The 24,503-nt window shown below is 35.5% G+C and overlaps 1 long non-coding RNA gene across 2 annotated transcripts in view; it reads left to right on the forward strand.

Moving 5' to 3' along the window:
- Nucleotides 1–24,503, forward strand: part of LOC135321690 (uncharacterized) — a 550,688-nt gene that overhangs the window by 42,915 nt on the left and 483,270 nt on the right. For both annotated transcript variants that reach the window (XR_010381669.1, XR_010381668.1), the window contains exon 2: nt 12,456–12,546. This is a non-coding gene — a long non-coding RNA (uncharacterized LOC135321690). The remainder of the gene's footprint in view (nt 1–12,455; nt 12,547–24,503) is intronic.

The raw sequence follows: 24,503 nt of genomic DNA on the forward strand, positions 1-24,503 counted from the left end.
GTCACCTCAATGGGAGGCCAACCCAGTGGTGCAATTCATGCTCCAGAGATCCCTGTGGTATTAAGCTCAAGATAGTCTCTGGGTGAGTCCACAGTCTTGCTTAACCCTCTTCCCTACTTACCCTGCTTCCCTTTCTCCGGTCTTCCTGAGAGCACTCCATCAGGAAGTCACTTGAACAAGAATCCTGATCTCAGGCTCTGTCTCTAGAAAATTCAGGTAAGACAGAACTCTATTTTTTTTACTACACTACCCAAGCCTTTATTTGTGTACTTGTGTCTTTGATGATTATTGTTTGTCTTTGCCACTAGATCACAAACTCCCCAGGGCAGGGATCAGGTGTGTTTCACCCTCCATTCCTCAGAGGACTGGACACAGAGTTGATAGACATTCAATAAATAATAGTTGAATGAATGTTAAATGAACCTAAGTATCATTATCCTGCCTCACTGAGGGGCAGGGCTGAACTGCAGGCTTCTGGCCAGTTCCTTTTAGGCACAGGGATGTCCACTCCAAGAAAGGAAATAGAATCAGAGGTCACATGTTTACTCTTTGATCTTTTGACCTCCTTACTCTGTCTAGCTGCATGGAAATACTGAATCATACAATTTTCTCTTATTTTGGCTAACTACTTCCTGCCTAACTTATCTTTATATATGCCCAGTTCTTTCCAATGGTCAACTGCTCATTCTAATGGTCAATCCATAACCCAAACATGTTCTCCAGATCTGGAAGTATATGGAATGTTTTATATCCCTACAATTTATATCATTAGAAACATCTTTATTTCTGTGAAAAATTTTATCATGCCTGAGTTATTTCTAATTTTTCTGTTTCCAAGTTTCCATTTCTGTTGTTACTCTTTCATATCACTAAAAAGCATGCAAGCGTATCTTCCTGTTAAACTTTTCATAAAACACTAAGTAACTGTTACTCAAGATTACTCTTTCTGTAATACTGATAACAGTTTCTCAGATTTGACACTCAGCATTTGAAAATAAAAATTTGCATTTCCCTTATATTCTTTGAATTATATTTAATTTTCTATGTGTTTGTCTATATGTAAAGATGAGAATACTAAATTAGCACTTTGTTAAAATAAACAAATTCCTTTCTGTAATTACTTTCTCTGAAGTAAAAAAAAGAATTGTGAGAAGAGTGTTACGTATTTTGCAGGGGAGCAAATTAGAGCTCATGTGTCACTATACTTCTGGTAAAATTTCTCCTAACAGTATAATTACAGAACAGATTGAATGATTGGACTTGGTTTAAGGGAATAGTTAGAGTTCACAATCTGGTACGTAATGAAAAAAATTATATAAGAAAATGTTTATAAAATTTATATGAGAAATATCTTCTCTTAAATATGTCTTCAAATTTGGTTATGGGTTTGATTATACCATTGACAAAAGAAGTTTCCAAAGGGCCAGATAATTTAGCAATAAAATGAAGTAAATTTCAGATTCTGAAGCATATGCATTAAGCTCAAACAATGCCTTGCCTCACCTAAGTCACTATTTAAGACTTATTACATATGGTTTGAGAAGTATGATTTCATTCTCAGTCACTGAAAAGAGAGGAGAAACACACCAACTGAATTTTTTTTTTTTAAGTTCCTAATTGTGGTTATCCTTACATCATGGGTACCACCATGTGATAATTGATCTGTCCTCTGCCCTCGCTCATGTTGCGATCAATTAGCAGCCAAAGGTGGAAGCTGTTGTTTAATTTCACACACACAAAAGTCTCACAAATTCCTGGATTTTAATTATTAAAAGGTGGTTAGGATTGGCATAAATTTCCACCATCCTCGTGTCACTTGGAACTAGTTTTGCAAAATTAAATATATATTGTTAAACGAAAAAATTAAAGAAAAATAGTAAAAAAAAAAAATTAATGATACTTACTATTAAAAAATCTAAAAACTCCATTTGATTCAGCTTCAACTTTGAACCATTCTTAACTGAAATGTGATTGAATGGTCATTAAATGAACAAAAGCTTAAAAATATCCTCAGTAAGTGGCTAATGGCTATGATAGGTATTTCTCTTGTACAAAATGAGGAATAATTAGCAAAACTGATTTCACTTATTGGGAGGAAAACATAGTAAATATATAGTCATAAGTTTGTATATCTAAGAATAAGCCACAAATGATTTCAAACTTAAGTTTAACTAACACAATGCTAAGGAAGGAAGGAGGCACTCTGTTACAGAAAAGAAACAAAACTTGTTTAATACAGATTGTGTTGCTTGCAATGTCACATCTATTTATTAGGAAAATATTTTAATAAATGCTGACTTCTCTTAGTAATTATAAACTCTTCACTGAGAGTCAGTAAAAAAACTATAGACCTGTCCTGTCCATGTTTTATTATTCAATATGTTATGTTTTTTCCACTTTGTGGTAAAAATTCACTTGCATTCCCTTTCTACATTCATTTCCTACTTTTTTGTATTACTGGCTGTTACAGAATATTTTACTTTCATTATTTTTATAAACTGGTAGATGTAACATTTATAATTTTTGAACCATTACAGCTGAAGTTTTGAGACACACTCTGAAAAATGATGATTGAGTTATTTTTAACTCAAGCATAGACAAATTAGAAGAGTTATAGGAAAGTGATGGGAAAATTTAAAACAATTTTTTGAGTAAGGACTTACATTAATTTTAATTTAGTGCTATTTTTACAATTTTTTTTTTTTTACTAATTGGCTCTTTTCTTTTTCCTCTAAGAATTCAAGACAAAACAGACTGTCGCTAAAAACATATATGATTTAACTGACTTCCTTATCATCCTGACTATCCCATTTTATACTCCAAAAGGATATTTTCCACTGCCATAAAAATAAACATCGTTTTTACTTCAAATAGATTGTAGAAAGTGACTTAACATTATGAGAAATCTATAAATTGATCCCAAACTTCAAAGTTAGTTTTTCAATGTTGAAAAGAAAATTATGCAGAAGAAACATCTGTTCTCAACACATGAATAGACCTGGCAGGATTTTCAGAACTGTTACATAACATGCATGCCAGTGTGCTCTGATAGGATTCCCTGGGTTGTCATGTTCATAAACATCCCGGAGGGCTAATTCCTGTCTTCTAGCACTCCTATGACTATCTAGAATATAAGACACATTTCCAATAGAGTATCTTAGTAGAAATTTTCTCTTGTTTCCTCTCTTCCGGGGCTTTTCTCAGACTCCCGTGTTTCCCCATGCTGTGTTATTTTATTATAACTGAAACTCAATGACTGTTGTGTGTCTTCAGGTACAAAGGAGGGGGTCAGCTTCTTGAAAATTTTTGGATTTTAGGCAGTTTGAATTCATATCTCAGGAGCAGAAAATATGATTCCAATATACAATATTCCACTTTGATATTGTCAAATATATTGAGTAAATAAGGAACAGTCTGTAGTGTCTTGATTTCTACATTTGTTGATGAGGGCTTTTTGTGATATTGTACCAGATTGCTGAAAATGTTAAAAAAATTGCTTAGTAATTAAGTTTACTTTTGGTTATAAATTTGTTTTTACATTGATCAGTTAAATAAGCTGTGATGGCTTACAGTTTTCAACTGATTAACAGGTACCTATTGATCACTGTATACATGCTATGTGATTAGAGAGACATAAAAGAAAGAAAATACAGAGGGCTTGATCACTGGTAATTTGCAGTCTCCATCAGGAGACAAGACTAACATAGATGAGATGGTAACAAAACAGAAATTTGCCAAAGGGGAAACAATGTATTCAAATTAATCAGAAAAGGCTATGAGCAAGAGTGAAATTTGAATCAGCCCTTCTTGAGTAAATTGCATTTCCACAGGTGGACAGGAAAGAGGAAAGCATTCCATGTGAGTCAAGGAGATTTGTGCATGAAGGCAGATTAAGTTAGTCACCCTGGGTACCTATATATAAGTAGAACTGCAAATACATTGTGGAGGAAAAACATCATTGAATTAGAACATGTTGGAGAAAATTATGTTTCCTAGAATTTCTTTCAGAGAGAATGAATACTCTATATTCTTGGAACACTGCCTTGATAAGGATTGGAGTTAATGTGAGTGATTATTAAACTTAGTTCTGTGGAGGGCAGATTTGGTAAGCTTGTTTGTGGGGGGGGAGGGGTAGTACTGTAAGTCTGATACAGCTAAGTTACTTGGGACACGAGAGGGGTCTTTTTCCTGCCTTTTCTCAACCTGTACTTGGCTTCGACTCTAAAGGAAAGTCAAAATCTATTAGAAGATGACTAAGTTGCTAGCATAACTGGGGCAATGGCCACATCCCTGCCCATGCTGTGCTCTTGATGCTTTTCTGGACGTAACTGGAAGGCTGACATTGTGAAAGACCAAGACTAATGAGGAGGAATGAGTGGACACTGGAGAAGAATTCAAGAGCCAGGCAGAATGAGTTGTTGGGATTTGCTCTGTTAGGACATGAGGGTAGGCACTTGACAAGGACAGTAGATGTGTCATTTAAAAAAGAACTTCTATTGCCTATAATGAAAAACAATGTGAAAAGAAATATATGTATGTATATATATGACTGAAACATTATGCAGTCCACCAGAAACTGACACATTATAACTGATTATACTTTAATAAAAAAAAAAAAAGAAAAAGAACTTAAAAGAGAGGTGGTGCCCAGACAGAGAACAGCTCTCATGAGATTGGGTATAAGCTATGTAAGTAATTCAAGTGTAAGGTGATAAATACTTTGATATTGATAATGACTAACAGAATGAAATGGAAGAGTTACATGCAAGAAATTCTTGAAATTAACAAGTAATGGGGCTTAGAGAGAGCTTGCATGTAAATAAAGTGAAGAATTGAAGATGATTTTCCAGGTTTTTGCTTAAGAAGATTCCTAGAAATGGAGTCACTGAAGGGGAGATACTTGAGTGAGAAGATAATATTAGACTTTGAATATATGGAATTTAAGATTGACAAAGCGAGATCCATGTGCTATTTTTTGTCTAACATCTGCTAATGTGTTGTATTATGTTCATAGTGTAGAAATTGTGTAATTTAAGGAAAGAATGACATTTGTCACAGTGAGTAAAGTGCTTATAGATAAATCCCAGATAAACTGATTAGGAATAGTTTTGTGTGTGTGTGTGTGTGTGTGTGTGTGTATATATATATATATTCCTTTATTTTTAATTTCTATCTTGATGAAAACTGATAAAATCATGGCATGTATTGACTTATTTGATTAATCACTATTCTATCATATTTCTGGCAAGTTACTTCCTCTGATACATGGAGGTTTTATTTTGGGATTGGGGCTGCTGGGTTACTCATTGTCTTGGATGATATATTTCTGGCATAAGAGTCAACATGGTCCTGTTTTTAAAAAATAGGTATTTATCTAATTTATCTCTTTCATCCTAGCAAAAGTCATACCAGGTGATCATTTAAAACAATAACCAATTTGCCTAATTTTAATCTATAATGAAGAAGATGGCTTTTTCAGTATTAGTAGGGGAAACAGCATAACATTCATAATAAATTCATTCGTCGATAAATCACCATAAGAATAACAACCACAAAACTTTAAAAATGATTTGCTCTATTTTTAAAAATATTTAAGTCTTTCTTTCCAATGATAAGAGCAGTATTTGCTCTCTGCCATTAGTCAAATGATGAGGTTCAGGATCAGACACTATCCCAAAATGCAGCACCTTGGCATACAGAATGGCAGAAGTAGGAAGGTCACTCTGGCCTCCTGCCCTGCCCTCCTGTCCTCCCCTCCTCCCCTGAAAAGAGTCATAAAAGTCTCCTGGGAGGGATGCCCTCCCTTACAGAGAGGAAAGGAGCATTCGTATCTCCAAAGACAAAGGGATGCTAAGAAGAATCCCAAGAGGCTTACTGCTGCTCCAGTGTAACACACTTACCTCTTAGTCCTTCACGTGTCCTGTTTCCGTACATCTGCCTGCACGTCTTCAAACCTGGCATAAATGTACTCAGGTCTAACTTTTTTTTTCAGGTCCTCATTTCCTCATGAAAGCTCCTGTGTCAGATAAAACTTCTACTAAATAGTAAATACATTTGTATGCTTTCTTCTGTTAATCCATCTTCATCAGTTTAATTTTCAGACCCAGTCAGGAAACCTAAGAGAATCAAGGAAAACGTTTTCTTCGCGTGTGCAAGGGATATATTAGAAGGAACAAAAGAATATGAAAAGGAATATATATATATACACATATACATATGTGTATATATATATGTGAATCACTATGCTGTGCACCAGAAATTAACACAATGTTGTAAATCGACTGTACTTCAATTAAAAAAAAAAAGAAAGAAACTCCCCCATCCTCAATTCTATTTGCCACCCCCTGCCACATCTCAGGAAACTAATGACACCCTTATGTTAGTCTTTTTACACTTTGATTTACGCTCATATAAACGTTCACAAACAAGCATTGAAATATTTTTGTTCCCTTCCTTTTATTTTAATGTAATCACTTGGTAAAAATTATACTGCAACTTGGTTTTTTTCTTTCTTCCACTTAATCAAACCACATGTAATTATTTATCAATACATGTACATTCTTTTAAATATTGAAGGAAACCAAAGTATGTCATCCCCAAATAAGCCACTTTGGCACATTAATCAATTTTGAGTTAAAGGCACTTAGGAAACAGCAGGTACAAGGACACTGTGACCTTTCTTTCTCCTCCTGAAAGCAGAAGATAATCCTCCCATGTGAAGGGTACCCTCCCTGTACCAGGAGGGAGGCAGGCTTTCTTATCATTAGAGACAGGGTTTGTGGGGCCGAGAAATCTACACAAACTTTGTTAAACTAATCCTTGTCTTCCTACCTACATCTTTACCGTTTGCTACCCATAGTCCAAGCCCCTTTGTTTTGTCAATTTTTCATAAATTTATTGTTTCTTTCTCTAAAAAGTATAAAAGCTTCCTACTCTGGGTCTTCATTCTCTTGTGAAAGTTCCCACATACATGTGAAATTTAATAAAATTTGTATGCTTTTTTTTCCTGTTAATCTATCTTAAGTCAGTTTGATTCTTAGGCTCAGCCAGACACCCAAAGAGGGTAGAGGAGAATTTTTCCTGTCCTGCAATAGCTTTCCGATATTCTATAGCACCAGAATGTGACCAATTGTTCATGATTTGATGACTGTTCTCTTTGTATCTCTGTTATTTTTAACTGGTAAGGAAAAATAGAATAAATTTAAAATTGTAAATATACAATATTACTAAAAATACAACTAAAAATCACTTATAAACTGGTACATTTATATCTGTGTGATACACTTTGAACAAGCAAATCTCCTTTCAAGGATGTATCTTTTTACCCTAGCAGGCTTTCAAAAAGTCATGGAAATTTATGTTCTAACCCCCAGAATATGAGGGCCTATTTCCACATGTAGCCTACTAAGTTTTTTTGTCTCTGCAAACTTAATGTGTGCAAAATGGTATCTCACTTCATTTTCCTGATGACCAGTTACAGTAAGCATCCTTTCATGTTTATTGGCCATTTGCCACTCTTGTGAAATGCCTGTTCATATCTTCTGTTTATTTTCTGTTGGGTGATTTTGTCTTTTCCTAATTTTATTATGAATATTTTTTTTTTGTTTTCATATATATCGCAGGACAATTTTCTTTCAGTGTCTCATTTGTCTTTTGACTTTAACAACTGTATCTTTTTAAATATATATATATATATTTTTAAAAAGTAGTCAAACACATAATTTTTTCTTTTTTGGCTTTGAGTTTCCATCCTGGTAAAAGTTTACCACCACCTGAAGGTTATAGAAATATTTTCTAAAGTTTTCTTCATTTTTAAAATAACTTTTATTTTTGAACACTTAAAACTTCATTTCATTTAGGCTGTTAATGTATGTCCTGAGGAAGTGCTCTGTATGGTTTCTTTTGGGGTAGACAGCAACTGTGCAAGAACTACACAGCAAATTAAAGATCTTTTTCTTATTCAATTAAAGTGCCACATTTATAATATATTACCCTCCCAAATACACTTAAATCTATATCTAGACTCTTGAATTTGTTTATTAATTTAGCTGTTTGTTCTTGCATCAATTTCATACAGTTTTAAATAGAGTTATAATCAACTTTACCATACTCTAGAATTAATAATCCCTCATTTTCCCCAAAAATTTTTAAGAAATTTGTACAAAATACCTGTTTGTAAGAAACTTAAAATCAATTTTTAGAATCCTCCTTAACCAAATTCTCTAAAAATTTGATTGGAAGTACATTGAGTTTACATAATAATTAGAAAAGAACACATTTTAATTTAAGCGTTCCCACCCAAGCCCCTTGTATATTATATTTGATAAATTTCTATCTGTATTATACCTATCTTGTTAAATTTAGTCTTAAGTATTTTACAATTTTGACCATGAAATTCAAAACCACCAATAGCCACAGATTAATAGGATTAAGAATACAACTCCACATCAAGGTAATTTTAGTATTCAACTATTTGCATTAACAGAACATTATTAGTCCAGAAAACTTTTGCCCAGGATAATAACATTGGACATAATTGCATTGTTCATTCCAGGAATTTTCAGAAATTTCATTTATTCAAAGAAAACATTACTCAACTTGCTCTCATCAGGATAATAAACAGCTCCCTTCTCAGAAAAATTAATTTGGTCATCTGGGCTTTCCTCTTTAAAACTTGCTTCAAAATCCTCATTTCACTATGCCTATCAGTTCTAAACTATTATATCATAAACTTTGTTCCATCTCAATCAGGACCTCCACCCTGCGTGGGAATCAAATCCCCCAAAATTTTAAAATATCCCTCCTTTGACTTTCTCCTGCCAAGTTTCTACTAAGAGTCTATGGAGGTGGTGTTCTCCCTTAAGCAGAACAATTAATTAGACTTTGCTTGATAAACAGATTATTTTGATGATCCCTTCAGTGAGGTAGTAGTCAACAGTTATTACTGTGATTTTCTTCTCTATTTTATTTTCAACTGCCCACTTAAATTATACAGCAAAACTATTGAGTTTTGCAAGTTTATTCAGCTACAGTGCAAATCACTCTTTTAAGTAAAAGATTTATAAGAAGAATCTTTTGGATTTTCTTGTCTAAAAACAGCCATATAATCAGAAAATAAAAAATACTGTTTTTTCTCAATTTTATATATTTATATATACTACTTAAAAAACTTCCCCTTATTAAACGCAAGTTGAGTAAATATGGTGATAGTGATTATCCTCTTGTATTTCTGATTTTCTTTGGACTATTTCATTTTAAATATCTGATTAATACTTAAAGTATTTTTTGTAGTTGAGAGTTTTTTTTTTCTCTAGTCCTGTTTCTATTAGAAGCTTCATTATAAATGGTTGATGATCTTTAGCAAATGTGTTTTGGCATTTATTAATATAATCTTACAGGTTTTCTTTTTTTGTCAACATCAAACATTTCTTAATGCTGAACAATCTTTGCTTTAGTAGAATTATAATGCAGTGATGTGTTTGCTTTTTAAGGACTTTTAATGGTTTTATGTTGACACTTTTGAAATTGCCAGTATTTGACTACTTGTGACCTAAAATAGACAATTCTTTGTGGTTTAAACTAAATAGCAAGTGCCCAGTAATCATTAGATACAATAGTCTTTTTTCTTGCCTTTGACCTCAAATTGCCCTCTGTCTGATTGTTAAGACAGCTACTCTACTTTCTTTTTGTTTGTAATTCTATGATTTGCTCATTCTTTTGTTTTCAAGTTGTCTTAAATATTTTATCTGTATCATTTGTAAGTGGCATGTCACTGGAGTTCCTTATTTCATTCAACCTAATAGCTTTTGCCTTTGAATAAATAAATTCAATCCTACATATTGTGATAAATGATATTTTAAAATATTTGCACCATATTCTATGTTAATTATTGAGTACATTTGCTTCCTTTTCCCTTATTTGCAACTGGTTTATCCTATGCTGACTTGATTCAAGTTTCTTTCTCTTCCTCTATTGCTCTCTACTTTAAATTGGAAATACAAGTACTATTGTATTTCTCATTCTATTACTGCTTAGGTTCCTGTTGTAACCATCTATGTAAACATGTACCTACATCAGTGGAAATTAAACAACTACTAAATCTGCACAATGGTTCACATCACTGGTTTCGCAAAATCTTGACTGAGGAAGATTTTGGAATGCATTTACTTCCCCAGCTCCTGGATAAGTAGTTTGGATTTGTACTTATGAACTATAGTGATGTCTATGTTTTAAAAATCATTACTTAATACTTTAATATAATGACTCGTCATGTAATTTCAAGTATTTACGTATAAGTATTTTAAAAAAATCATTGTTTGACACTCATTGAATTTTATTCTCCTTTATTTTGTTGATGGTGTTCTCATTAAATGATCATTTGGTAGGAGCCTGTCCAGTATTTTCCTCTAAGAGTATGGTAGGTATATACATTATTTGTTGCATGTCAGAAAATGCCGTTTTTTGCTTTCATGCGCATGATGTACTAGGTGAAAGAACTGCTGTGAAGAGGCTTTTAGTAATGTGGCAGTGATGTGTGCGGAGGGGAACTGTTTTCTAATGCTACGAGCAGGCCTTATTCTTTGAGCGAGACTGTGCCCTCGGGCTCTGAACTTCACCAGTGCTTCTCCGAGTCTTTTTCTTTAGGTGGGACAGGGTGAGAGTTGGGTATTTCCCTTCCTCCCCATGTAAGGCTAAAGGGAGCTGGTGTGAGATACTGCCTTCTCCCAGGACAGTTAGGCTCTGATGATACCCCAGCCGGTTAGGCTTGGCTAACTAGTTTCCCCTGCGTGCACGCCTTATTAAAACGAAACACGTGTCCTGCTCCAGCTAAGCGTTCCTCCCCCTCCCCCGGCGCGATGCACGCCGGGAAGTGTTCCCCGTTGCCTGTGGGAAGCTTGCCGCACTTCTGGAGGTACGCCTTACCTCACGGTGGGTTCCCGCAGAATTTTTACCTCTCAGAGTTGTCCACGCCGAACCTCCAGCAGTTAACCAGTGAAGAGTTCAGGCTATCCCTCCGCGTTCCTGGGGTGGTTTCCACGTGGCGAGTTTCTGCCCCGTGGACCTGGACTTCCGTCTCCGCCGTCCGCCTCTCAGGTCTGGGGGCCGGTCGTCTCCCCTGCGGCCTCCTCTCTGTGGGTCCAAGAAAAGCTGGTGATTTTTTTTTTAACTCTGTGCAGCTTTGTGGTTGTTGAGACCCAATGGCGTCTTCCAGTTCCTTATGGTGGGGGTGGGGGATGGGGGATGGGGAGGGCATCACTCAGCATGCACGGGTCCGAGTTCATGCCCCGGTACGTGCACTAATTACCCGCCCGCAAAACAATTCCTTATCGGTGGCACAGGAAACCGGAAGTTCTATAATAATTGTATTTTTGCTAAGAATAGGACTTTGAAATCACAGTTCTTTCCTCAGAACAGATTATAAATTTATACATTTTGTCCCCTAGAATTGAAGATTAGAAAGCTGTTTCTAGTTTGACTGTTTTTTGTTTGTTTTCATCTATTTTTTCTATCTGAAAGCTTGTAAGTTTGTCTTAGAGTTCAGTTATTTCATCAGTTTTACGTAGCAGTGCCGTCTTTAATTTATCATAACTGGAGTTTTTTCCAAATTGAAAATTTGTGTTCTTACTCAGCTAAGCTAACGTTTTTTATATCATCCTTCCATTAAATAACATATTTTAAGCTTATGGAAAGATAGAAAAAACGTTATAAGAAACATCTGTGAACACATTACTGAAATTATAATTTAATTTTACCTTATTTTCCTTTTTTCATTTACATATGAAACATTAGAGATACAGTAAAGAATATCCGAAACCAGTAAGTTCTCTGATCATATTTTCTTCTCTCTTTTTTCAGAAGTAATCATAATCCTTAGTTTGCTGGTTTCTAGTCCTATGCAGATTTTTAAATGTATCTTTCTCTCCTTTTCTCTGTCTATAAATACACATACAAATATAGTATTTTATGGTTTATAAAATATATGTGCATAGAATCTTAGTGTATTTTTAACCCATGTACTTTTTTTTCTTATGTATTAGGATTTATCCATATTGATTCATGTGTTTCTGTTTAATTCATTTTAATGTAGTATTCAACTACATGAATAAAAATTTAAGAAGTGGGCTGTCCCCATTTTTCCATAATTTTGAAATCAACTCCTTGTATATATGTGCAAGAGTTTTCCTGTGGTGAGTTTTTCTGTATTGCTTTTTCATATTTACTTTAACCATGTTTTTATTGGGTAACTTAGCTTTTTCTTTTTGAGTTGTAATGCTCTTTATGTATTTTAGATACTAATGCCTTGTTATTTATGGAATAAATGTATGGAATTTATTTTCTCAAGTATTTATGGACCGTTTGTTATATATGAAATACAAATATTTTCTCCCAGTCAGTATATTTGTGATGTCTGCTCTGATGGTTTGTAACTTTGCTTTGCCTTCCTCTACGTATAGGTAACCTCAGTACAGCACAGACAGATTTGGGGACCTCTCATTCTGTGGCAGTCCTGGAGAACCTCTACAAGAAGATCAAGCAGGAACAACTGTGAGTATTCTATTTGGGAATAGGGGAAGGGCTTCTCACTTTTGGCTTCTTATGACCAAGAAGAAGAGAAATGGCTTCTCTTTCTCGTGGGCCACAAATGATTGTTTATGAGTATGCTTTCCTCTAGATTTCTTTTAGCAGCTAAACAAGCCACCTTTAGAAGAAAATAAAGAGCAGAAACCCCTTTCCCTCCCCAAATCTAGAGTCTACCAGTGTCTGACACCAAACCCTAGCTCAGTAGCCTTAACCCTTGGCTCTGTTGGCCCATCGATTATGTCCCAGGCATTACTGACAATGGCATACCTAACTGCATTTCTCTGGAGTTTTTACCATCAAGGTTAATTAATGCATTAAGCCTCTTTAACAAGGAGCTGAGCGGAAGACAAGGGGGCCAAGTGTATAAGCTCAGGCAGCCATTTTCCCAGAATCGTCTTTCTCTTCCAAATACTGGCTTTAACTTAAGAAATAACTATGTATAATAGATGCTTGGAGGTAGATTATCTCATTGTCTTCAAGCTCATTATCTGCCTTCCTCTGACTTCTTAGCTTTTCCAATTTGCAATAATGAGGGAAATTAATCCCAAACTAGCCATCTTTATTTTTCCTTTTTTTTTTTCCATTAAATGATTTGGACTTTAATAAGGTTGCCACACTTGACACAACAGTGCTTCTGTTGTGATTCCTGTTACCCGTTGTGACCCTTGATCTCATTGCCCTGGAGATTAAAAATGATGCACTATAAGGAGATGTTTTCTTAAAATTAGGGAACAAGAGTAGGAAGAGATTGGGCTCTGGTTCAGTGCGTCTCCAGTTTTAGTGTACCTAAGAATCACTAGAATTTTTAAAAATAAGCAAATTTTTGGATACTGCTACCAGAGGTACCAATTTTTTGTTAAGATTGACAGATGTACAATTTTTTACTGAACGTTCTAAGTTTTGACGTAGGTGCTCTGTAGATTAAAGTTGGGGAAGTCACTGTTTTAGGGGGATGCATTGAGCTTTATTTGAAGAGTTCAAAAGGATTTTTTGAAAGAAAAATAATCATCTGAGTGATGGAAAAACTGGGTCATAAGATGCAGAAATTCTCCATTCAGTTTGTGCATAGGCACTCTTTCAATCTGGGACTCAATGTACATATGTACAGAATATATTCTGAAACTACTCAGGATAAAAAATAGATTCCTATTTCTCCCACAGGATCTCTGTGTAATGTCATTTCCCTCATGCATATGGTCTGCGTTGCTCGCTCACGCACTTACTCATTGGTTGTCTTGAAATTGCCTTTGAATTGCTGTGTGATGATGACAGAATGGGAACAGACAGTGCAGTGCTAAAGACAGATTTCTCAGGTCCATTATTTCCCATCCATATTGGAAACATTGATTTTTTTCCTGCAAAATCCTACTCCCTTAAGATGTCTCAAGGGTAAGAGGGGGTCCCCTGGTCATATAAGTTTAGCAAAAATTATATAGTCTATTCTGCTCTTGTGGATTCACAATGCCTATTATTAGCATATCTAGGTTCTGAGATGTCCTGTAGTAGAATATATGATCCTTGGTGTTAATGTTTATACTGAACATCGTTCTTTGGTTCTAAACTGTTGATTTAATTTAAAAATAAGTTTTTAGAATACATTTTTGTTTAGTGTCTTCCAGTTAATTTAAATGAGTTTTCGTGATAGTAAGAGTAAACTCTATAGCTTAGATTTTGCCTTATTTTCCTTTGTTACCTAGTGTTGAGCTCAGTATTTAGTACATAATAAAATCAAATCTTTTTTTCCCAGTAAGCATTTGTTGAATGAATGAATACATGGCATTTGTCTGGTGGGTGTACCACCGCAGTGGAAGGACTGTAGAAGCCACAAGTGACAGACAACAGCAGCACTTCACTCTGTGACATGGAATCATCCAGTGTTTACACGAACACTTCTGTGCCTGGAAGTTCTGCTGCTTTGCAGATGTCTTTTTCAACTAGAGAGAATAATCTTCCTATTTTAATAGAGGGAAAATTCATTCAAAAATGGCTTTTATGATTGTTGATCATCGGGACTGTTTACCACTGGGAAACCACTGACAACCTGGTGCCAAAGACAGAAATCTTGAAAATATCAAAAAAGCAGCGTAGTTCTGAAGTATAGAACTGATGTGTGAGGATGACATCACCCCTGGTCAAGTTCTCAAACAGATTAATAAGCAGTCATTTTGTGAATTCTTAGAAAAGAATGCTGTAATCATAGAATACATTTTTTAAGGAACTAATGCCAGACCAGAGTCATTTCCTTTTTAGGCAGTGTTTTTTGGACTAGAAAATCTCGGGAATGCTCTTATAGACGTATTATAGCTGAATTTTGGAAAGGAAAGGCATTTGACAGTTTCTCATCTTTATGTTTAAAGACAAGATGAAAGTAGGATTATGGGAAGAGTGGGACTTACTGACAGCTTTGTGGAGAGACATGAATCAGACCCTTGAGCACAAAGTTTTTAAAATCTTTCCCATTTCTCACGACTGCACGGTTATTTGCTATCTGTACCGTTAAACCTTAAACAAGCTCCCCCATCTCTGCCTCTTTCTTCTCCACCTCCTTCATGCTTGCATTTTGCTCCTTCTAACTCTTCGAGTTCCACTCCCATTGCCCATTGTAATCCTCTTTGGAGTTACTTCTCTTCAGATCTTCTCACTTTGCTCGTGTTTGTTAAACATGTAATGGGAAGAATAAGATTCACTTTCTGATGCATTGGGAATCAGAGCTTTTCAAAGGCATTATAAAACAAGTTCTGTAATTTTGCAAGAAGTTTGATTCAATTCACAGCTCATTCAATTACTGTTAAATTAGCCAAAAAAAAGTGAAACATTACTGTGGATTATTCATAACAAGTTAACCATTAAATTATCATCTGAGCTAGAGTAAATATATAAAAATGTATCATCATAGCAATTTTTGCAAATAAGTTTGTACACAGAATTCTGTTCCCTTGCCCTGTATGAGCAGAATTAATTACACATATGTGAGTCCTAGTTGAAGAAAGCCCTATTTACCAGAAAGTTAGAAATTGCTGGTGTGGGAGTTCTATTCTCGCATCTGAACTTTCATTTTTAACCTTTCCTGTTTTTTGCATGTACACTTCAAAGACCATATTTAATTTCTTGTTCTTTTTAAGAAAGAACTTTGGTCTTCTTAAAGTCATCATTTCAGAAGGCTAGCTAACAATCACATAACAAAAATAAAAATGTACACTGACTTCATTCCTGCTCTAGTCTGTCACTTCTCAGGAAGCGTTTGACCTTGGCTTATGATATCCTGGACTGAAGTAGGTAGCTTCACTTACAGTTGTATTGACTTGAAGTATTTGTTCCTGCCACACTCCAGCTAAACCTTTTCTTTGGTCCCCAGTAGTTCTAGGCATAGCACACTGCTCAGGACTCATGCTACAGTCCAGTGGAGCTGGAGTCAGGCCTCACCTGTGCTGCTTTGTATCTGTTTGACTTGAGACAGGTCCTTTATTCCCTCCTCCTCATTTTTTTTCATCTGTACATATCTGGCACACCCCTTGGCACTCCGCCTGTACTCCAGAACCCAAGCACTTATTTTCTAGCTGCTGAGCATGTTGGAGCCAATGAGTAAAAGCTCAGCATCCTCCTGGAACTTGCCCTCTGTCCTCACCCAAGGCCAGCCCACATCCAGTGACTGGTCATTGAGGGGGTATAAATGCCAACACCTGGCCCCTTTGCCTCAGTTCATTCAGTTCTGCAGGACCATTTCAGCTCTAGAACATTCTGGGGGAATGTCTGAGAGCTTTGCTGTGGCTACACCACAGCCCAGCTCCTCCCTCCGTCCAGTCGTCCTCCCCTTCCCCTACAGAGGTCCGTCCTGAGACACATGTTCTGATGAATTTCACGCATTCTGACTTCTATCTTGGAGTCTACTTCCGGGGGAACCTGATCTGTGACAGTGACAGTCCCTGCCTCATAGGCATGGTTGTGAGGTTTAAATGAGGTAATGCCTTCATAAATGTTAGCCATTACTATCATCATTTTTAGTAAGGATGTACTTCTCAGTTTCTGTGTGTTTTTTATGACCTTGAATGTCTTGAAGAGCGCTCTTTGAGTGTTTTCTAGAATGTCCCTCCGTTTGGGTTTACTTGGTGTCTTTTCGTGATTCGGCTGGGATGCTGAGTTTGGGGGAAGACTGTCGCAGTGACTGCGATGCCCTCCTCCTTGCCTTGTGTCAGGGTCGTGACACCAACATGGCATCACTGGTGATGTGAAACTTGTCGCTTGGTTACAATGGTGTATTAGTTTCCTACTTCCATGGTAACAAATGAGCATAAACTCCGTGTCTTAAAACAGTGCACACTTATTGTCTGACAGTTCTATATAATGGAAAGACAACACGGGTGTCCCTGGGCTGAAATCCAGCTGTCGGTGGGGCTGCCTTTCTTTTGGAGGCTTTAGAGAGACTGCTTCCTCCTTTTCTAGTTTGCAGAGGCTGCTGTGCTGCTTGGTTTGCGCCATCCCCTCAGCATCTTCACCTCTCCCTCTGACTGACATCTTCTACCTTTCCTTTCTCTTTTAAGGGCCCTTGTGATGACATCAGGCCCATTGGTTAATCTGGGATGAACTACCTATTTTAAGGTCACTGATTAGCAACCTTAATTCTCCTTTGCCATGTAATAGAATCCATTCTCAGTTTCTAATGCTTAGGCTATAGATGTCTTTTTGTTGAGTGGAAGGTCTGCAAACCATATATAGTATCTGCAAGGTTTCTCTACTATAAAGTTACTAGTTTTTCATACATATTTTTCAATCAGTTTTCTGTGGAAAGGAGATGATAATAATGTTTGCCTTGTCAGATTATTCAGAGGATTAAATGACCAAATATAGTGAAAGTGTCCAGCACATGGTCCCAGTGGTAGGTGAACTTTAATCAAAACAATAACTCTTTCTACAGTTTTTTTCCCTCCAAGGTAGTACTGTGGTTATTCTTGTTTGTGGTAAGATAAACTTACCTAATTCTACATCAATTTTATTAAGTATGAATTGTGTGAAGTTCCCATGTGTACCCGAGAGGAGCGTACTGACCAAAATGTATCTAAGATAAACCAAGTTCTTCATTATCAGTTCTGATGTAGCCAAGAGACTTGTATGGCTCTTAAAAGTTTGCCCAATTCTATCCATGATGGTCTCTGGCAAGCTTTTTATTATGCTTATTTTGAACTGATAAATGTGATAACTTGTTTGTAAGTCATTGTTATTCATAAGCATGTTCATTTATCCTGCTCAGGGCAATGGGTAAGCTAACTTTTAGTCAAGACTGCTTGATAGAGATGTATCTTGGATAAACCAGATGTGGGATTTACCATGAGACAAAAGTGTCCTTATCCAAAAATAAAGGGTTTTTGATGTATAGATGTGATTTTATGTTATACTAAATAGTTCTTTCCTTGAACATATTTCGTCTGAGAACTCACTTCTTGCTGCAGAGTGGAAGAAAAGGAAAGTTACAGAGCACTCATTAGTCCTGACCTTGTAAGCAAGCACTATTGACTCATTCTTGTTTGCAAAATGAATGGGGCTCATTTACAATGCTCAAACTGAACATTAGTGTGTGGGCAATGCAGTATAATGATGGTTTATATTGGGGCTGAAGTTCCTAATCCTTCTGTTGGATTACAGAAAGGAAGACACTTGATATTAAAAGCTGTGTGTGTATATATATATATATATAATGTAAAACATAAAGGATTCAATATTTTTTTAAAGCAGGGAGGGAGAATCAAGTTTTGCTTAATAAACACAGAGTACCCTAGTCCTGCTATTTTATAAATCTTGATTGACTTCCTCCTTCAAAGGGAAACATGTCTAAGGCAGGACCTACATGTAGGTGATGGTGGCTGTTTTTTAGTAGATATTTGATTGACTGAATAAGAAAAAAATTTCAAGGCACAGATGTGAAGACATTTCTTGGCCCCTAGGCTGCTAGCCCTCTGGGGTTGTAGAGGTCTCCTTTTCCAAATTAAAACTCTCAGGGTGTTGTAGGAGACAAAAACCTGAGTCAGGTGGCTAGAGAAAGGAGTTGGGGTTCCTTCTCTGTCACTCCCACTTACATGAACTTGAACAAACCACCTTACTTTTCTGAGTCTTGGCTTAATAATTCTAACGTAGACAAGATGAGTGACTTTCACATTTTTATTAAAGTGTATTTTCAGTTGGGTCTTTTTATAAAATGAAAACTTTTCTGAAGCGAAAGCACTATGTTTAACCTGTGTGGTCCACTTGAAGCAGGGAAAAATACTGGCCTTTCTTTCAGGACAGCCTTTGAAGCCTTTCCTGAAAACGAGGGCATCCAAAAACCAGTTTTCAAACCACTGAAATTAAAATCTACCAACAGTCATTTCAGCTATAGGATTTGATCACCTGTCACCTACGCCAGTAATTGTCAACCATGGGGTATAACCTTGTGCTGTGTCCCTTGTGTTACTGGTCGTATTTGTCAGCAAAAGAAAACCTGGTTACTGAATGAAGCTCCTAGTCCCAGTGGATTAATGCAGTGTATCAGTTCTCATCTGCTGTGTACCCAGTCACCCCAAAACTCAGTGACTTATGATAGACTCTTGTTATTTCTCATGATTCCGTGGGTTAGCTAGGCAGTTAGTTTGGCTGGAGCAATATGGCTGATTTCTGTCATGAACTGGGTGTCACAGTAAAAAAAAAAAAGATGGTCATCTGTATGGAGGACAAGGCAAGAGTCTCATCATTAACCCGCAACATTGCCTTTAAGTCATTGGTAGGTGACTGGTAATCAGTCCTCTGTTGTAATGAAAATACTTAAGGCTTTCCTGGTGCTGTATCTTCTACTCCTTTTTCAACTCTTGCTCTTCTCCACACCTACCTTCCTCCTCCTTTCATCATGTTGTAAGGAGTTTGGGCAAGAAATGACCTAGCACTGCACTAAAAGGTATCAGTTACATTGTTTTGAGTAGTCACTGGGCTCTATTTTAAGACAAATGGAATTAATACAAGAAAACTGAAACAATTGTTAAATTAGAGAAAGTAGAGATCAGATTTGATCTCCCTGACCATGAGATTTAATCCTAGAGGTAAATACAATGACCATTTTCCAATTTCAGAAAAAAAGTATGTATAACAATATAATTATGTTTTGGATATATTTGTGTGAATTTAAAGTGTACCGTGTTTACAATGTGTTGATTTGATACATTTATTTATTGAAATAGGATTACCACAGTAGTGTTAGCTAACATCTCTATCACATCATATGATTATTATTTCTTTTTATGGATGAGAACAGTTAAGATCTTTGTCTTAGCAAGTTTTTAGTTTATATTACAGTATTTGTTGACTATACTCGCTATGGTGTGCATTAGCTCTCCAACACTTAAAAATTTACAATGATTAGATAAGTAATCTTTTTTTAGAACATTTTTGATTTATAATCATTTTACAATGTTGTGTCGAATTCCAGTGTAGATAAGTAATCTTAACACCTCCCCAAGGCTTCGATCCCCCAGCCACTAGTAACCACCATCCTACTCTGTTTTTATGACTTTGACATTTTGAAATTAAACATTGAAATGATAGCTCTACAATATTTGTCTTTTTCTAACTTACCTCACTTAGCCTAATGTCCTCAAGGTCCATCCACGTTGTTGCAAATAGCGTGTTGTTTTTTCTCATGGCTGAATTAAATGCATATAATTCTATAATCTTCTCCCATCCTCTTAATTCATTCATAGTTGATGGGCACTTAAGTTGTTTCCATATCTTGGCTACTGTGAATAATGCTACACGTAAACAAGGACATGCATATATCTTATGTTCTCTCCTGTCTTCTTGATGCTAGCCATTCTTACAGGTGTGAGGTGATAGCTCATTATGCTTTTGATTTGTATTTCCCTGATGATTAGTGATGTTGAGCTAATCCCTTATCTTTTCATGTACCTGTTGGCCATTTGTATGACGGTAGAAAAATGTCAATTTAGATTTTTTGCCCATTTTTTAATTGAATTGTTTGGGTTTTTGGTAATTGAATTGGATGAATCCTTTCTATATTTGGGTATTAATTACTTATCTGATAAAGGGTTTGTAAATATTTTCTCCCATTTCATACATTTCCTTTTCCTTTTTTATTGTTTCTTTTGCTGTGCAGAAGCTTTTGGTTTGGTGTAGTCTCACTTGTTGATTTTTGCTTTTGTTGCCTGTGCTTTTGGAATCATATCTTAAATATCAGTGCCAAGACCTATATCAAGGAGTTTTTTTTTCCTGTTTTCCTTCCAGGAGTTTTATGGTAGTAAGTCTTCTGTTTAACTCTTTCATCCATTTTGAGTTAGTTTTTGTGAGTGGTGTAAGATAGGGGTCCAGTTTCATATTGCTGCACGTGGTTATCCGTTTTTCTCAACACTGGTTTAAATCGAAGAGACTGTCCTTTCCTTGTTGTATAGTCTTGGCTCCCTTATCAAAAACTAGTTGACCATATATAAAGGTATTTATTTCTATGTTCTCTATTTCATTAGTATGTTTTATGCCAATAATAAACTGTTTTAATTACTACAGCTTTGTAGTGTGGTTTAAAATTGGAAAGTACAATGCCTCTGGCTTTGTTCTTTCTCAGGATTGTTTTGGCTCTTAAGGGTCTTTTGTGGTTCCATGAAAGTTTTAGGATTTTGTTTTCTATTTCTGTGAAATGCCATTGGAAACTTGATAGGGGTTACATTGAATCTGTAGATGACTTTGAGCAGTATGGCCATTTTAATAATATTAATCCTTCTTTTTCATGAACACGAGACATCTTTCCATTGTGTCTTCTTTAATGTATTTCATCAAAGAGTTGTAGTTTGCATTGTAAGACCTCTCTCACTTCCTTGGTTAAATTTATTTTTAAGTATCTTAATGATTTTGATACTATTATAAATGGAATAGTCTCTTTTTCCTTTTTTTAGATATTTCATGGTTAGAATATAGACACGTAACTGACTTTTGTATGTTGAATTTAAATTCTGCAACTTAACTGAACTCATTGATTAGTTCCAACAATTTTTGGTTGAGCCTTTAGGGTTTTCTCTATGTAAGATCATGTCATTTGCAAATAATGACAGTTTTACTTTGTCTTTTACAATTTGGATACATTTTATTTCCTTTGCTTGTCTGATTGCTCTAGTTGGGACTTTCAGTACTATGCTGAATAAGAGTGGTGAGAACAGGCACCTTTGTCTTGTTCTGATCTTAGAGGAAAGGTTTTCAGCCTCTTACCATTGAATAGAATATTAGCTGTGGGTTGGTTGTATATGGACTTTATTATGATGAGTTATACTCCTTCTGTACCTAATTATTGTGAAAGGATGTTGTATTTTGTCAAGTAATTTTTTTACATCTATTGAGATCATGGTGTGATTTTTATCTTTCATTCTGTTAATGTGGTATATCTCATTTATTGACTTGCACAAGTTAATCATCCTTAATTCCCAGGGATAAAGTCCACTTGATTGTAGTGTATAATCCTTTTAATGTGCTGTTGAATTTGGTTTGTTAGTATTTTGTTGAGTTTGTGCATCTGTATTCATAAGGGATACTGGCCTGTTTCTTCTAGCATCATTTTCTTGATATGGTATCAGTGTAATTGGCCTTGTAAAATGAGTTTGGGAGTGTTCCCTCCTCTTCAGTTTTTTGGAAGAGTTTGAGAAGGATTGGTATTAATTATTCTTTAAAAGTTTGATGTGATTAACTACTGAAAATCCCATCTAGAACTGCACTTTGCTGTGTTGATAGGTTTATATTGCTGATTAAATCTCTTTACCCATTGGTTTGTTCTTATCTTCTATTTCTTCATGATTCAGTCTTGGTATTTTATATGTTTTTAGGCACTTAACCATTTCTTCTAGGCTGTTTAATTTGTTGGTACATGATTAGTCATAGTTTTTTATTTTAACTTTTTTTTTATTGAGTTATAGTCATTTTACAATGTTGCATCAAATTCCAGTGTAGAGCACAATTTTTCAGTTATACATGAACATACATATATTCATTGTCATGTTTTTTTCACTGTGAGCTACCACAAGATCTTGTATATATTTCCCTGTGCTATACAGTATAATCTTGTTTATCTATTCTGCATATGCCTGTCAGTATCTACAAATTTTGAAATTCCAGTCTGTCCCTTCCCACCACCCGCCCCCTTGGCAACTACAAGTTTGTATTCTGTGTCTATGAGTCTGTCTCTGTTTTGTATTTATGTTCTTTTTTTTTTTTATTAGATTCCACATATGAGCGATCTCATATGGTATTTTTCTTTCTCTTTCTGGCTTATTTCACTTGGAATGATACTCTCCAGGGACATCCACATTGCTGCAAATGGCATTATGTTGTCGTTTTTATGGCTGAATAGTATTCCATTGTATAAGTATACCACAACTTCTTTATCCAGTCATCTGTTGATGGGCATTTAGGCTGTTTCCATGTCTTGGCTATTGTAAATATTTAGTGCTGCTATGAACACTGGGGTGCAGGTGTCTTTTTGAAGTAGGGTTCCTTCTGGATATATGCCCAGTAGTGAGATTACTGGGTCATATGTTAAGTCTATTCCTAGTCTTTTGAAGAATCTCCATACTGTTTTCCACAGTGGCTGCACCAAACTGCGTTCCCACCAGCAGTGTAGGAGGGTTCCTTTTTCTCCACAGCCTCTCCAGCATTTGTCATTTGTGGACTTTTGAATGATGACCATTCTGACTGGTGTGACAGCCACACTGACTGGTGTGAGGTGATACCTCATTTTAGTTTTGATTGCATTTCTCTAGTCATAGTTTTTTATAACCCATTGTATTTCTGTGGTATCAGTTAAAATGTCTCTTTCATTTCTGATTTATTTGTTTCTTTTTTCTTAGTCTAGTTAAGGGTTTGACAGTTGTGTTTATCTTTAAAAAAAACAGCTTTTAATCTGTCTTACTGTTTTTATGGTCTCAATTTAATTAGTTCTATTCTAATATTTGTTATTTCCTTTCATCTGCCTACTTTGGGCTTAGTTTATTTTCCAGGTTCTTTGAGAAGTAAAGCTAGCTTGCTTGTTTGAGATCTTTCTTGTTTCTTAATGTGTGTATTTACTGCTGTGAACATCTCTCAGAACTGCTTTTGTAGCATCCCATAGATTTTTGTGTTTGTTTACATTTTTATTTGTTTTAAGATTTTTAATTTCCTTTTTGGTTTCTTTTTTGACTCATGGATGATTCAGGAATGTGTTGTTTTGTTTCTACACTTGTAAAATTTCCAGCTTTCCTCTTGATTTCTAGTTTCCTATTATTGTGGTCAGAAATGATGCTTGGTATGATTTGAATCTCCTTGAATTTGCCAAGATTTTTTTTGTGGCCTGTTGTATGATCTTTCCTGGAGAATGTTTCATGTACACTGGAGAAGAATGAGTATTCTTCTGCTCTTGGGTGGAATTTTCTGTAAATGTCTATTAAGTATATCTGGTGTAATGTGTAATCTCAGTCCAGTGTGTTCTTAGTGATTTTTGATCTGGATCATCTACGCATTGTTGAAAGTGAGATATTGAGATCCTCTCCTATAACTGTAGTCTGTTTCTCTCTTCAGATTGCTTACTATTTGCTTAATATTTTCAAGTGCTCTGATTTTGGATACATGTATATTTATGATTGCTATATCTTCTTGATGAATTAACTCCTTTATCATTGTATAATAACTTTTTATTTTTTTGTCTCTTTACTATTTGGGGCTTAAAGTTTATTATGTCTGAGTATAGCTAGTCTTGCTTTTTTGGTTTACACTTCCATGAAGTATCTTTTCCATCCCTTCACTTTGAGCCTATTCTTGTCCTTAAAGCTGAAGTGAGTCTCTTATAGGCAGAAAATAGTTGGGTTTTGTTTTTTTTGTCTATCCAGCCACTGTGTGTCTTTTAATTGGTGAACCTAATTCATTTACAATTAGAG

This window comes from Camelus dromedarius, chromosome 7 (genome assembly GCF_036321535.1).
Source record: "Camelus dromedarius isolate mCamDro1 chromosome 7, mCamDro1.pat, whole genome shotgun sequence".
NCBI lineage: Eukaryota > Metazoa > Chordata > Mammalia > Artiodactyla > Camelidae > Camelus > Camelus dromedarius.